Source organism: Oryctolagus cuniculus, chromosome 1 (genome assembly GCF_964237555.1).
Source record: "Oryctolagus cuniculus chromosome 1, mOryCun1.1, whole genome shotgun sequence".
Classification (NCBI taxonomy): domain Eukaryota; kingdom Metazoa; phylum Chordata; class Mammalia; order Lagomorpha; family Leporidae; genus Oryctolagus; species Oryctolagus cuniculus.
Window position 1 is genome coordinate 206,380,287 of NC_091432.1, and position 17,305 is coordinate 206,397,591.

Consider the following 17,305-nt stretch of genomic DNA (forward strand, 5'->3'; position numbering starts at 1 on the left):
ACAGTGGGATGAAGTTGGAAATTAGCAACTCAGGAAACCCCAGAAAGTATGCAAACACATGGAGACTGAACAACATGCTCCTGAATGAACACTGGGTCATTCAAGAAATCAAAAGAGAAATCAAAAACTTTCTGGAAGTAAATGAAGACAACAACACAACATATCAAAACTTATGGGATACAGCAAAAGCAGTATTGAGAGGCAAATTTATAGCAATAGGTGCCTATACCAAGAAATTGGAAAGGTACCAAATAAATGAGCTTTCAGCGCACCTCAAGGACCTAGAAAAACTGCAGCAAACCAGACCCAAATCTAGTAGGAGAAGAGAAATAATTAAAACCAGAGAAGAAATTAACAGGATTGAATCAAAAAAAAATTACAAAAAATCAGCCAAGCGAGAAGCTGGTTTTTTGAAAAAATAAACAAAATTGACACCCCATTGGCCCAACTAACTAAAAAAAGAAGAGAAAAGACCCAAATCAATAAAATCAGAGATGAAAAAGGAAACGTAACAACAGACACCACAGAAATAAAAAGAATCATCAGAAATTACTACAAGGACCTGTATGCCAGCAAACAGGAAAACCTATCAGAAATGGATAGATTCCTGGACACATGCAATCTACCAAAATTGAACCATGAAGACATCGAAAACCTAAATAGACCCATAACTGAAACAGAAATTGAAACAGTAATAAAGGCCCTCCCAACAAAGAAAAGCCCAGGACCAGATGGATTCACTGCTGAATTCTACCAGACATTTAAAGAAGAACTAATCCCATTTCTTCTCAAACTATTCAGAACAATCGAAAAAGAGGGAATCCTCCCAAATTCTTTCTATGAAGCCAGCATCACCTTAATCCCTAAGCCAGAGAAAGATGCAGCACTGAAAGAAAATTACAGACCAATATCCCTGATGAACATAGACACAAAAATCCTCAATAAAATTCTGGCCAATAGAATACAACAACACATCAGGAAAATCATCCACCCAGACCAAGTGGGATTCATCCCTGGTATGCAGGGATGGTTCAACATTCGCAAATCAATCAATGTGATTCACCACATTAACAGACTGCAGAAGAAAAACCATATGATTATCTCAATTGATGCAGAGAAAGCATTTGATAAAATTCAACACCCTTTCATGATGAAAACTCTAAGCAAATTGGGTATAGAAGGAACATTCCTCAATATAATCAAAGCAATTTATAAAAAACCCACAGCCAGCATCCTATTGAATGGGGAAAAGTTGGAAGCATTTCCACTGAAATCTGGCACCAGGCAGGGATGCCCACTCTCACCACTGCTATTTAACATAGTTCTGGAAGTTTTAGCCAGAGCCATCAGACAAGAAAAAGAAATCAAAGGAATACAAATCAAGAAGGAAGAAGTCAAACTATCCCTCTTTGCAGACGATATGATTCTGTACTTAGAGGATCCAAAGAACTCTACTAAGAGACTATTGGAACTGATAGAGGAGTTTGGCAAAGTGGCAGGATATAAAATCAATGCACAAAAATCAACAGCCTTTGTATACACAAGCAATGCCATGACTGAGAAAGAGCTGTTAAGATCAATCCCATTCACAATAGCTACAAAAACAATCAGATACCTTGGAATAAACTTAACCAAGGACGTTAAAGATCTCTACGATGAAAACTACAAAACCTTAAAGAAAGAAATAGAAGAGGATACCAAAAAATGGAAAAATCTTCCATGCTCATGGATTGGAAGAATCAACATCATCAAAATGTCCATTCTCCCAAAAGCAATTTATAGATTCAATGCAATCCCAATCAAGATACCAAAGACATTCTTCGCAGATCTAGAAAAAATGATGCTGAAATTCATATGGAGGCACAAGAGACCTCGAATAGCTAAAGCAATCTTGTACAACAAAAACAAAGCTGGAGGCATCACAATACCAGACTTCAGGACATACTACAGGGCAGTTGTAATCAAAACAGCATGGTACTGGTACAGAAACAGATGGATAGACCAATGGAACAGAATTGAAACACCAGAAATCAACCCAAACATCTACAGCCAACTTATATTTGATCAAGGATCTAAAACTAATTCCTGGAGCAAGGACAGTCTATTCAATAAATGGTGCTGGGAAAACTGGATTTCCACGTGCAGAAGCATGAAGCAAGACCCCTACCTTACACCTTACACAAAAATCCACTCAACGTGGATTAAAGACCTAAATCTACGTCCTGACACCATTAAGTTATTAGAGAACATTGGAGAAACCCTTCAAGATATTGGCACAGGCAAAGAATTTCTGGAAAAGACCCGGGAGGCACAGACAGTCAAAGCCAAAATCAACTATTGGGATTGCATCAAATTGAGAAGTTTCTGTACTGCAAAAGAAACAGTCAGGAGAGTGAAGAGACAACCGACAGAATGGGAAAAAATATTTGCAAACTATGCAACAGATAAAGGGTTAATAACCAGAATCTACAAAGAGATCAAGAAACTCCACAAAAACAAAACCAACAACCCAATTAAGAGATGGGCCAAGGACTTCAATAGACATTTTTCAAAAGAGGAAATCCAAATGGCCAACAGGCACATGAAAAAATGTTCAAGGTCACTAGCAATCAGGGAAATGCAAATCAAAACCACAATGAGGTTTCACCTCACCCCAGTTAGAATGGCTCACATACAGAAATCTACCAACAACAGATGCTGGCGAGGATGTGGGGAAAAAGGGACACTAACCCACTGTTGGTGGGAATGCAAACTGGTCAAGCCACTATGGAAATCAGTCTGGAGATTCCTCAGAAACCTGAATATAACCCTACCGTTCGACCCAGCCATCCCACTCCTTGGAATTTACCCAAAGGAGTTTAAATTGATAAACAAAAAAGCGGTCTGCACCCTAATGTTTATTGCAGCACAATTCACAATAGCCAAGACCTGGAACCAACCTAAATGCCCATCAACGGTAGACTGGATAAAGAAATTATGGGATATGTATTCTTTAGAGTACTATACCGCAGTAAGAAACAACGAAATCCAGTCATTTGCAACAAAATGGAGGAATCTGGAACACATCATGCTGAGTGAAGTAAGCCAGTCCCAAAGGGACAAATACCATATGTTCTCCCTGATCGGTGACAACTGACTGAACACCAAAAAGGAAACCTCCTGAAGTGAAATGGACACTATGAGAAATGGTGACTTGATCAGCATAGCCCTGACTGCTAATGGACAACTTAATACATTATCCCTCATAGTATTTTTTTTTTTGTCTGTTCTACTTAATATGACTGGTTTAATTCTGTAATTATCACACAGTTATTCTTAAGTGTTGAAAATTAACTGAAATGTGATCCCTGTTAAACATAAGAGTGGGAATAAGAGAGGGAAGAGATGTATAATTTGGGGCATGCTCGGGCTGACTTGCCCCAATTGGTAGAGTTGGAAACATACCAGGGGATTCCAATTCAATCCCATCAAGGTGGCATGTGCCAATGCCATCTCACTACTCCAAGTGATCAATTTCAGTTCACAATTGATCATAATGAAAGGACTGAGAGTCAAAGGGAGCACATAAACAAGTCTAGTATCTGCTAACACCAACCGATAGAATAAATAAAGGGGAGAGTGATCCAACATGGGAAGTGAGATACTCAGCAGACTCATAGAATGGCGGATGTCCAACCAGCACTCTGGCCTCAGAATCAGCCCTAAAGGCACTCGGATCTGGCTGAAAAGCCCATGAGAGTATTTCAGGCATGGAAAGCCAAGACACTCTGGCAAAAAGATCTCTGTGAGTGAGATCCCAGTGGAAAGAACAGGTCTTCAAAGAGGGAGGTGCCTTTCTCTGAAGGGAGGAGAGAACCTCCACTTTGACTATGACCGTGTCTAAACAAGATAAGAGTCGGAGAACTCAAGGGGCTTCCATAGCCTTGGAAACTCATAACTGGTGCATAGGGAGATTACTGATGCCATAAACAGGAGTGTCAATTGGTAAAGTCAACAACAGGAGTCACTGTGCACTTACTCCTCATGTAGGATCTCTGTCCTTAACATGCTGTACACTGAGGCTTAATGCTATAACGAGTACTCAAACAGTATATTTCACTTTGTGTTTCTATGGGGGTGCAAACGACTGAAATCTTTACTTAATGTACACTAAACTGATCTTCTGTAAAAAAAAAAAAAAAAAAAAAAAAAAAGAAAGAAATTATCAATTCCCAACTTGACTCTCACTGGGATTAAACATGACAATAGGTCTGATCTGATTTCATCATCATTTAAAAAAAATCATCTATTATTTTTCACTTTATGTTTCTGTGTGGGAGCAAACTGTTGAAATACTTACTTAAGGTATACTAAGCTGATCTTCTGTATATTAAGATAATCGAAAATGAATCTTGATGTGAATGGAAGGGGAGAGGGAGTGGGAAAGGGGAGGGTTGTGGGTGGGAGGGACGGTATGGGGGGGGGAAGCCATTGTAACACATGAGTCGTACTTTGGAAATTTATATTCATTAAATAAAAGATTAAAAAAGAAAAAAAAAAGAAAACAAAAAAAAAAAAAAAAGAAGATGGCCCAACTCCTTGGGCCCCTGTGCCCACGTGGGAGACTGGGAAGAAGCTCCTGGCTCCTGGCTTCAGATCAGCCTAGCTCCGGCCGTTGCAGCCAGTTGGGGAGTGAACCATCGGATGGAAGACCTCTCTCTCTCTCTCTCTCTCTCTCTCTCTCTCTGCCTTTCCTCTCTCTGTGTAACTCTGACTTTCAAATAAATAAATAAATATTAAAAAAAAAGAAAGGGTCAAACCAAGTTTTTCATTTCCATGGTCAATATAAGAGAGTTCCCATCGTTCCTCATTCCTGTCAGCAACTGATGTTGTGAGAATTAAATATTTTCTCAATTTAATAGGTGTGTAGTGGTATCACATTTTGTTTAAGAATCTTTACTGCTGTAGGATTTTTTTATACTGAATTTTCTTTCTGCCATATATGAGGATAAGACATTATTTTAATAGACCTAATATAAGTGTTTAGCATTTTGGATTTGTGGAAGTACAATGAATTAATAGTAAAAATGACTATTCAAACATTTTGTGTTATTTTTCCTTGTTAGCTGGTAAAACCCTAAATTTCTTTGCCTTTATCCGTGGTTGCACAGTGTAGTCCAGCTTTCATATAGATCCTCTGTTGATTTTTTAAAGTTGACAAGAATATAATTATAATTGGAATCATTAAGAAACCTTTGATTACACATAAAGTGTTATAGCTTCATAATCTTTGAAAAACCAAAGTAAAACAATGGGGAATAGAGCTATAATGGAGTCCAAAGACTAAATAAATCTTAAAAATGTCAAATCCTGATATATATAAATATATATATATATATATTTATGTATATCACAAAAGTAGGTTTCCAATTTCTGAGAAGAGAAACCTCAGTGAAATATATTGTACATTGGGATTTGCCCTCCAGTCATCATTCTTTCAATGATTCAATAATTATTCATGGGGTGCATGCTGTGAAATGCACTGTGCTAAATGGTGGGAATAGATAATTAAAAAGCTATGGTTCTTGCCCTCAAAGATCTCACAGTCTAGTAGACCATGCAAGTTAAGTGCAGTATAGTATATTGATTGTTATTTTAGTGTTCTTCTCCACATATAAATTGCATATAAAGCAAATTTTGAGAAGTCATTAATGAATCAAAAACTTTAAGGCAATATTCCTTAATTATTTCTTACAGTAATTCGGAAAATGTAGGTACATTGAAACTATGAAATTTGTAAGTATTCAGTTTCACAAAAAGGGAAAATGGGACCAAATTACATGTAAGGACAGTTAGAGATTTCAAATCATATGTTTAAAGCTTTATTCAATTGTGAGATTTGTATGATGTTAAAAAACAAATCCTGCAGTGCTACCTGTAATTTTTTTTCTTATTTCTGTTGAATTTAAATTTTACCTATTTCTGCTTGTTCCTCTGGGGATGAACATTAGAGAATGGCATTGTTCTATAAGGTATGGTAAACTGACTACGCCTATTTCTATAAGAGTATAAGCTGCTTTGCATCATAAGCTTGGCAGTAAACAAGAACATCTGCTGACAAAAGGAATTTTCTACAGAAATAAAGCTGAGGAGGCATCTGCTTAAGACATGTGAATAAAAGATTTATTCTCCGGAAATTAACTGGAATTTATATTGTTAGAAATATTTTTCAGATTATTCTCTTTACTATTTCCTATAGCTTAAAAAAGGAAAAATTATTTAATACAATTGATTATTTTGATCTTGGATTATAAACATGATACATGTACATTGTTCACAAATAAACAAAACAAAAGTATAATAAAAAGAAGCCCACAAACCAATCACTTTAAAATAATGAATTATTTCAAAAATATCCAGTTCATTTTTAGAATTATTTCTATTTTATTTGAAAGGCAGCGAGATAGTAAAGGAGACAGTAACAAACACAGAGAGATATCTCCCATCAGCTGATGCATTCCCCAAATGCTCACAACAGCCAGGGCTGGGGCAAATCAACACCAGGAGCCTGGGTCACAATCAGTGTCTCTCGTGTGGATAGGAGGAACCCAAATATCTGAGCCATCATCTGCTGCTTCCCACTAGGCATTAACTGGAAGCTCAATCGGAAGCAGAGCTGTGACTCAAATCCACACCCATTAGCAGGGAGTATATATATATATATATATATATAGGCTTCACAAGAGGCATCTTAACTCCTTTGCTCAAAACCAATGCCTGCATATTTTTAATAAAAATAGAAAGTACAAAGATTTATGTTATTATACCAACAAATATTTGAAAATTTAGCAGCAAATATGGTGAGATTTTTGAATAAAGAATCTTAAACTACTGATGGTATTGTAATTCTGAACATTTTTAGAAAGCCATATGGAAAATTTTTGAAGTATGAAAATGTTTATTTATATGAATATGAAGATATGTACATCTTGGTGACTTCATTTAAACATTATCACCAAAAGGAAATGAAAAACATGTAAAGTAGCATATTTTAAATAACTTGATTTAGCCATTCCACAAGGTGTTCATATAGCAGAACATCATGTTGTATCCCATAAGCAGATCTGACTTTACTTGTCTAACAAAATAAACAAAAAACTTTTAAGTAAAGGAAAGTAATTCAACCTAGGTATAAAAGTTACTTTCATGGATATTCATTTTCTAATTAAAAATAAGACCAACCAATCAGAAAATTCTAATGTTAATTAGTATGCTGAGCTTTGAAATTATGAAGTTTGTTACAGAATACTTTTACAAATTCTAATGAAATTCAGAAGTCAGAAAAATAAAACTAATAACTGTATTGTGACAAGTATAAAATAAATGCATGCATAGACAAGGATATTGAAGATGATTATTCTGAGTTAAAATATTTAGCTATAATTTATATGTGAATTCTTTTTTTATATGTGCTTTATTTTTATAGGAGCATAGTATTAACAGTATTAGCTGTGATAGGGATACCATTAAAAATAATATGTAAGTAAGCAAAGTATCAATCATTAAAGCCATTTTTGTTATTTTCAATATAAAGAAACATCTTACAGTTGGGAAGTTTAGATGAGAATAATTAATATAATATTAAATGTTTTTGTAGGGTTTACCCAAATGAATTGAGAACTGATGTCCACATAAAGGCGAATAGGAATATTTATTGTTTCATTTATAAAAGTCCCTAATTTGTAGTCATCATGATGCTCTTCAACAATTAAATAAAGAAAATGTGTACATTAAAATAATTGAATATTCCTCAATGATGAAAAGAAATAAGTCAGCAAACCAGGAAAAGACATGGAGACACTTTAAATATATACCACTAAATGAAATAAACCACCATAAAGAGTCTCCATATTGTATGATTTTAACTATATGACATCCTAGAAAAGGCAAAAATATAGTATACATTTCACTTCAACAGGTTTCCCCTTTGGTACTCAGTTAGTTGTCACCGATCAGGGAGAACATATGATATTTTTCCCTTTGGGACTGGCTTATTTCACTCAGCATAATGTTTTCCAGATTCCTCCATCTTGTTGCAAATTACCGGGTTTCCTTGTTTTTGACTGCTGTATAGTATTCTATAGAGTACATGTCCCATAATTTCTTTATCCAGTCTACTGTTGATGGGCATTTGGGTTGGTTCCAGGTCTTAGCTATTGTGAATTGAGCTGCAATAAACATTAAGGTGCAGACAGCTTTTTTGTTTGCCAATTTCATTTCCTTTGGGTAAATTCCAAGAAGTGGGATGGCTGGGTTGAATGGTAAGGTTATCTTCAGGTTTCTGAGGAATCTCCAGAGTGCCTTCCATAGTGGCTTAACCAGTTTGCATTCCCACCAACAGTGGGTTAGTGTCCCTTTTTCCCCACATCCTCTCCAGCATCTATTGTTGGTAGATTTCTGAATGTGAGCCATTCTAACCAGGGTGACTTGAAATCTCATTTTGGTTTTGATTCTCATTTCTCTGATTGCTAGTGATCCTGAACATTATTTCATGTGTCTGTTGGCCCTTTGGATTTCCTCTTTTGTAAAATGTCTATTGAGGTCCTTGGCCCATCTCTTAAGTGGGTTGTTGGTTTTGTTGTTGTGAAGTTTCTTGATTTCTTTGTAGATTCTGGTTATTAACCCTTTATCTGTTGCATAGTTTGCAAATATTTTTTCCCATTCTGTCGGTTGCCTCTTCACTTTCCTGACTGTATCTTTTGCAGTACAGAAACTCCTCAATTTGATGCAATCCCAAATGTTAATTTTGGCTTTGACTGCCTTTGCTTCTGGGGTCTTTTCCAAGAAGTCTTTGCCAGTACCTATATCTTGCAGGGTTTCTCCAGTGCTCTCTCATAATTTGATGGTGTCGGGTCGTAGATTTATGTCTTTAATCCATGTTGAGTGAATTTTTGTGTAAGGTGAAAGGTAGGGGTCTTGCTTTATGATTCTGCATGTGGAAATCCAATTTTCCCATCACTATTTATTGAATAGACTGTCCTTACTCCAGGGATTGGTTTTGGATCCTTGATCAAATATAAGTTGGCTGTAGATGTTTGGATTGATTTCTGGTGTTTCTATTATGTTCCATCAGTCTATCCATCTGTTTCTGTACCAGTACCATGTTGTTTTGATAACAACTGCCCTGTAGTATGTCCTGAAATCTGGTATTGTGATGCCTCTGGCTTTGTTTTTGTTGTACAAGATTGCTTTAGCTATTCGAGGTCTCCTGTGCCTCCATATGGATTTTAGCATCATTTTTTCCAGATCTGAGAAGAAGGTCTTCGGTATCTTGATTGGTATTGCATTGAATGTACAAATTGCTTTTGGGAGAATGGACATTTTGATGATGTTGATTCTTCCAATCCATGAGCATGGAAGATATTTCCATTTTTTGGTATCCTCTTCTATTTCTTTCTTTAAGATTTTGTAATTTTCATCGTAGAGATCTTTACCGTCCTTGGTTAAGTTTATTCCATGGTATTTGACTGTTTTTGTAGCTATTGTGAATGGGACTGATCTTAGAAGTTCTTCCTCAGCCGTGGCATTGCCTGTGTATAAAAAGGCTGTTGATTTTTGTGCACTGATTTTATATCCTGCTACTTTGTCAAACTCTTCTATGAGTTCCAATAGTCCCTTAGTGGAGTTCTTTGGGTCCCCTAAATAAAGAATCATATCATCTGCAAAGAGGGATAATTTGAGTTATTCCTTCCCAATTTAGCTCTGGCTAAAACTTCCAGAACTATATGGAATAACAGTGGTGAGAGTGTGCATCCCTGTCTGGTGCCAGATCTCAGTGGAAATGCTTCCAACTTTTCCCCATTCAATAGGATGTTAGCCATGGATTTTTCATAAATTGCTTTGATTATATTGAGGAATGTTCCTTCCATACCCAGTTTGCTTAGAGTTTTCATCATGAAAGGGTGTTGTATTTTATCAAATGATTTCTCTGCGTCTATTGAGATAATCATATGGTTTTCCTTCTGCAGTCTGTTAATGTGGTGTATCACATTGATTGTTTTGCGAACATTGAACCATCCCTGCATAGCAGGGGTAAATCCCACTTCGTCAGCTCTTGTCCTGACTGTTGATGTACAATGTAATACTTTATCCATTTTAGTTTTGTTCTAGTATTATTGTTTGAACTCTGTAATTAACACACCATTATTCTTAGGTGTTTAAATTTTAACTGAAAATGATCCCTGTTAGGAATTTGGAAAACATTATGCTGAGTGAAATAAGCCAGCCCCAAAGGGACAACTATCATATGTTCTCCCTGATCGGTGACAACTAACTGAGCATCAAAAAGGAAACCCGTTAAAGTGAAATGAACACTATGAGAAACGGTGACTTGATCAGCCCTTGCTCTAACTGTTGATGAACAATTTAATACGTTATCTCTCTTAGTATTTTTTTTTTGTTTGTTCTACTTAATACTTTTGGTAGAATACTGTAACCAATACACAGTTATTCTTAAGTGTTGAAACTTAACTGAAAAGTGATTGCTGTTAAATATAAGAGTGGGAATAAGATAGGGAAGAGATGTTCAATTTGGGACATGCTCAAGCTGACTTGCCCCAAACAGTAGAGTTAGAAACATACCAGGGGATTCCAATTCAATACCATCAAGGTAGCATGTACCAATGCCATGTCACTAGTCCCAGTGATCAATTTCTGTTCACAATTGATCATAATGATAGGACTAAGAGTCAAAGGGATTACATAAGCAAGACTAGTTTCTGCAAATAGTAACCAATAGAATAAAAAAGGGAGAGAATGATCCAACATGGGAAGTGGGATACACAGCTGACTCATAAAATGGCAGATGTCCTAAACATCACTCTGGCCTCAGAATCAGCCCTTAAGGCATGCGGATCTGGCTAAAAAGCCCATGAGAGTATTTCAGGCATGGAAAGCCAAGACACTCTGGCAAAAAAAAAAAAATGCCCTAAATGAAAGATCTCTGTGAGTGAGATCCCAGTGGAAAGAATAGGTCATCAAAGAAGGAGGTACCTTTCTCTAAAGGCAGGAGAGAACTTCTACTTTGACTACGAGCTTGTCAGAGTCGGTGAACTCAAAAGGCTTCCATAGCCTTGGCAACTCATGACAAGAGCCTAGGGTGATTACTGATGCCATAAACAAGAGTGTCAATTTGTTAAGTCAACAACAGGAGTCACTGTGCACTTACTCCTCATGTAGGATCTCTGTCCTTAATGTGCTGTACATTGTGATTTAATGCTATAACTAGTACTGAAACAGTATTTTTCATGGAAACAACCCAAATGCCCATCAATAGAAGACTGGATAAAGAAATTATGGGATATGTACTCTATAGAACACTATACAGCATTAAAAAAAAAATGAAATCTGGTCATTAGCAACAATATGGAGGAATCTTGAAAACATCATGCTGAGTGAAATAAGCCAATCCCAAAGGAAAAAATATCATTTGTTCTCCCTGATTGGTGACAACTAACTGTGCACCTAAAAGGAAACCTGTTGAGGTGAAATGGACACTGAGACACAGTGACTTGATCAGCCCTTGTCCTGACTGTAGAGGAACAACTTTCTACTTTATTCCTTTTACTATTTTTTTATTACTTAATACCATTGATTGAACTCTTTATTTAACACACGATAATTCTTAGGTGTTTAAATTTAAGTGAAAAGTGATCCCTGTTTAATATAAAAGTGTGAATAACAGAGGGAGGAGCAGTATAGTTCAGCACATACTTAACCAGTCTTACCCCTAATGGTAAAGTTAGAAACGTTCCAGGGGATTCCAATTCAATCCCATCAATGTAGCACAAACCAATGCCATCTCACTAGTCCCAGTGATCAATTTCAGTTCACAATTGATCATAATGATAGGATTAAAAGTCAAAGGGATCACATAAACAAGACTAGTGTCTGCGAATACTAACTGATAGAATTAAATAGGAGAGAGAACAATCCAACATGGGAAGCTGGATACACAGCAGACTCATAGAATGACAGATGTCCTAAACAGCACTCTGGCCTCAGAATCAGCCCTTAAGGCATTTGGATCTGGCTGAAGAGCCCATGAGAGTATTTCAGGCAAGGAAATCCAAGACACTCTGGGAAAAAAAAATGCCCTAAATGAAAGATCTCTGTGAGTGAGATCCCAGTGGAAAGAATAGGTCATCAAAGAAGGAGGTACTTTCTCTAAAGGCAGGAGAGAACTTCGACGTTGACTATGGCCTTGTCTGTATAAGATTGGAGCTGGCGAACTCAAGAGGCTTCCATAGGCATTGTAGCTCATGACAAGAGCCTTAGGTGATTACTGACGTCATAAAGAAGAGTGTCAATTGTTAAATCAACAACAGGAGTCACTGTGCACTCACTCCCCATGCAGGATCTCTGTCCTTAATGTGTTGCACTTTGTGAATTAATGGTATAACTAGTACTCAAACAGTACTTTATACTTTGTGTGTCTGTGTGGGTGCAAACTGTTGATATCTTTACTTAGTAAATATTAAATTGATCTTCTGTATATAAAGATAATTGAAAATGAATCTTGATGAAGATGGGATGGGAGAGGGATTGGGAGATGGGATGGTTGTGGGTGGGAGAGGGATTGGGAGATGGGGTGTTTGTGGGTAGGAGGATGGTTATGGGGGCGAAAAGTCACTATAATCCAAAAGATGTACTTTGGAAATTTATATTTATTAAATAAAAGTTTAAAAAAAGTGCTTCATTTACACGTACATTCCTGTACGTCCCTCCCAGAAATGCAGTGACGTATATAGAGTAGGCTTTATGGTTTTTTCTATTGTAGATAAAACCAATGCTCTGACAGGCTAATTAGTTTATTAAGCATAGATTTATACAAAGGATCAGAGTTGTCTTCAGAGTAATATTCCATGCACTTGCATTCATATCTCATGGTTTTAAATCACACCTGCCTTTCAAAACTAACTTGTGGAAAATGGTCCCTATACTCGAATGTTTGACCTAATATTGTTGGAGATAATATCTCAGCATAAGAAATGGGCAAGTCGCAAATAAGTGGCCTATTGACAACATATTGGCTATGTTTAGGTTAGCTCTATGTCCGATGGTATAGAAGCAAATAGAATACAGAAATATTTCTTGAATGCTGCAAGAAATTGCCTTCTGAAGCACGGGTTAACATAACAGCATCTCTCATGATCTAAAACTTTGCAAGCCCACATTTCGAAGCATCTTTGACATGTAACATTGCCAAAGTTACAAGGGCTGCAGTTACAAGGGCTACCAGATTTCTGGATTGTCTCTAGAAGGAAAAAAGACAATGCCTATCTGTGTTCACTTCCTTGTGTCTTATGTATCCTTGACATTAACATGTCAGCTTATTTTCTAGTAAGGCAAAATGAAAGCAGCTTTGAAATAGGCTTGGTTCTCATATTTGTCAGTGTTTGAGAATGCTTAGTTACTCAGTGTTGCTCAGCTAATTTTATTTCAAGTCCAAAATCATTAATATTTATAATTTTCATTTCAAAGCATCAGTTGGCCAAATAGCTATGCAGGTGAGATGGGTTATGAATTAGAACTCTTATTTGTAGGTTTGGGAAAGTGAATGATAGGGACAAAAAGTAGTGGAAAATGCCTTTCTCTACTACCTACATGAAAGATGTAAACTGTCAAAAGTAAATGGGAAAAACATTATTTTCACAAATTTTGGTTTGTAGAGATTGGACAATGAATATTTATTTGCCGTGCAGATTGAGGTGTTTGCCAAGATTCAAGATAAATATAGGTTCTGGAGTCTAAAGTAAAAGTATTAATATGACTTTAATCTTTCTGAATAAAAACAGTGGCTGACAAGCATTCAGCCTGGATCCTGGAAACAGCCATGTAATCAGCGCATAATGTGATCTCCTTTATGTCTAAGTAACACAAACTAAACATTATTTTCTGGCTGTGTCTCTTATAGCAGCTTAGATTGCCCTGAACTGAATACTGATTCCCTACAAACTGCAAATTGGTGACTTGTCAGTGCCTAATGTTCACGCAGCTTGAATTTGTGCTCAGACATACATTGTATTAATAACCTTAATTGAACTCTCAGAAAGGCAAGGATAGAACTCATCACTCCTGTTTTCTTGGTAAAAGTAATAGAAATGTCCCCAAGTCAGCTGCACTATGGGAAAATAACAAAGACAAGGCTATGTCAAAAAGTTTGCGAAAAAATGGAATTGAAAGTATGCTTATTTGATGTAAAAAAATTGCATAGTTTTTTAATGATACAGAGTTTCCATGAACTTTTAAAAATTTATTTGAAAGGTAAAGTTAGAGAAGGAGAGAAAGAGATCTGCTAACCACTGACTTACTCCCCATATAATTGCAAACCAGGAGTTTCCTATGGATGGCAGAGGTACAGACACTGGGCTGTCATATGCTGTTTTACCCAGAATGCTAGCAGGGAGCTGTATGGGAAGTGAAGTAGCCAGGACTTGAACTGTTGTCCATATGGGAAGCAAGATGAGGCTTTACCTGCTACACCACAATGTGGGCCCTCATTCCATTAACTTTTCAAATACCCTTTGTATATATCAGAAAAAATTAGTGTTTTTTGTTAAAAAATAATTCATTTTTACTATTGCAAAAAAGTCACTTATATTAACTTTTGATAAATATTTCTACCATTTTTCCCCCAAGTAAAGTTAGTGATACTGAGTGCTTGCCATGGGGATTTGAGAATACAAGTATTTTACTGTACCTCGATGCAAATGGAAGGCCTGGAAGCAAGATGAGTAATCACTAGCCCAAGAGAGATGTATTTGTCACAATCTGTTACTGCATGTTCACCATCTTCCTAGCTTGGTAGTCTTTGCTGCTGTTGCTTATGATAAAGTAATGGTGCCGTGACTCGGATATGAAGCCTAGGCAGGGTTCAGTGTCGCTTCTCCATGAAGAGGGGGAGCGACATAATGGTGCCGTGACTCGGATAGGAAACCTAGGAGGGAAGAAGTGGGAAAATACCGGAGAGAGAGACTAGCAAAGAGCCTAGGGAAAAGCTGGATGGAAAAGGTGCCGGAAGAAGCTATCGAAAGCCTAGGCATAGACTCGGATACAGACTGTGGAAAAGAAGTTAGGATTGAAAGCTAGGATTTAAAGTAAAAGGAAGAAGAAACTTAAACTCGGATGCGGACTATGGCGGGGAAGCTAGGAGATTGAAAGTGAAAGTGAAAGCTAGAAGAAACTTGGATACGGACTGTGGGGAAAAGCCAGGAGAAATGAGGGAGGAATATTGTTGGAAGAAAAGTTAGGAAACATACCGGGTAGAGAAAAATATGTTAGGGAGGATGAAGCTGCGGGGGCAGGCTGAGGTGGAGACGTAAGCCAGCTTGGAATTCTTCGTCAGCCCGGGGAGCAAAAGGCGAAAATCTGGAACCAGAGGCAGAGACATGGGCCGCCAGGTTGGAATCCGTCAGATTAGCCCAGGGAGCAAAAGACGGGAAGCCAAACCGAAAGGCGCAGACGTGAGCTAGGTTGAATTCGCCAGGTTAGCCCGGGGAACTTAGACTGAATACTGGTGGCGGAACCGTGAGCTAGGCTGTGTGATTCGCGGAAGCTGCCGCGTGCAGAGAGCGCGCGGGGCACAAGTGGGGCAGGCGCCGGGAAGCCACGCAGATGAGAGAAGCGCGGGCTGAAGCGGCGTAGAGCCGGGAAGCCGCCATGGGGCGAGGCGCCGAGAAGCAGCCTCAGGGCGGGCGCCGGGAAGCTGCGGGGATAAGAAATAGAAGTTTAGAAGTAAAATGAGAGAAATAGGAATGCTGGCAGATAGAAGTAAAATAGGAGAGATAGGAATGCCCGGAGATAGAGAAATAGAGAAAAATAAGGCCTCCCCACAACACGGCAATGAGAGAGCTTGGATTCGGTCTGCCTGATTAGTAAGATGATAAGCACCTGTGGGCGGCTGCAGGTCACCGAAGACAGGCAAGTTATCAACACCAATAAGTCTCCCCACAAGAAGGCAATGAGAGGGCTTGGATTCGGTTTGCCTGATTGGTAGGGCTTGTAAGCACCTGCAGGCAGTTCTAGCAGAGCAGAGCATGCGCTGCAGGGCACCGAACACAGGCACGCATCAGCGCCTAAAAACCTCCTAACAACATGGCAAAGAGAGGACCCGGATTCAGTTTGCCTGATTGATAGGGCTTGTAAGCACCTGTGGGCAACTCTAGCAAGCAGAGCAGAGTGTGTGCCGCGGGGCACCAAAGACAGGCGTGTATCAACGCCAAAAATAAAAAGAAAGGGGGATCTGTGGGGAGCAACTGGGAGCAACTCGGACTAGACTAAGTTACTGGAATTAAGACTTATTCTATGCATCTGCTCTCCCACAATATGGCGCTGGGAGAGGAGGAAACAGCTTCTACACAGCTGCCTCCAGTTCAACCAATAAACAGCAGGAGCTGCTCCTGATTGGAGGAGAGCAGCATACTCGGCGTGTGGGTAGCAGAGTTGGGATTGGTGGAAGAGGACTATAAAGGAGGAGAGAGACAACATGCACGAGGAACATCTATCTGAAGGAACATCTGAGCAGCCCCCGAGAGAGCCGGCCATCGGTGTGCCGCTCCCCCGCGGAAGTGGGGAATGTGGCAGGGGGAACCGCCCTTCCACGGAGGTGGAAGAGACGGTAGCCAACCCGGGAAGAACCAGCAGCAAACCCGGGGAGGGCCGAGCAGACAAAAGAACAGCGCAGGGTCCTGTGTCGTTCCTCCATGAAGACGGGGAGCGACAATAAAGACCAATCAAAACTATTCCAAATGAATTAGCTGTATGTATAACTGACAAACAAGCACCCCTTCTTTCCATAGTTCATTAGATTTACCATAGATCAGGCAGAGACCTTGGTGAAAGAACATTGATTGTGAAAAATAGGCAGTTTCTTGACTGTATAATAACTGTAAATTTTGTTTTAATTTTTGATAGAAAGATTTTTAATTCTGGAACTATGTAAAAAAGGAAGTATTTATTCATTCTTCCTAATGCAAATGCAATAAATAGCATATTCTAATCCTTGCTGTGCTACTAACAGGCAATGTAAACCTTGAACAAGTTACATAATGCTGTACATAACTCCACATTCTCTGTTTTCTCAGCACAAAACTGATATAAAAATAATAATGACCTTTGGACCTTTTGTAAGAGTTACATAAATAAATGTATATAAAGTACTTGGGTTTGTGTCTGGCATTTAGTTAGTGCTAATAGTTTAGCTAACATTTTTCAGTTATCAAAATATACTTTGATCACATTTTATGTCTTTATGGTATTTAAAAAA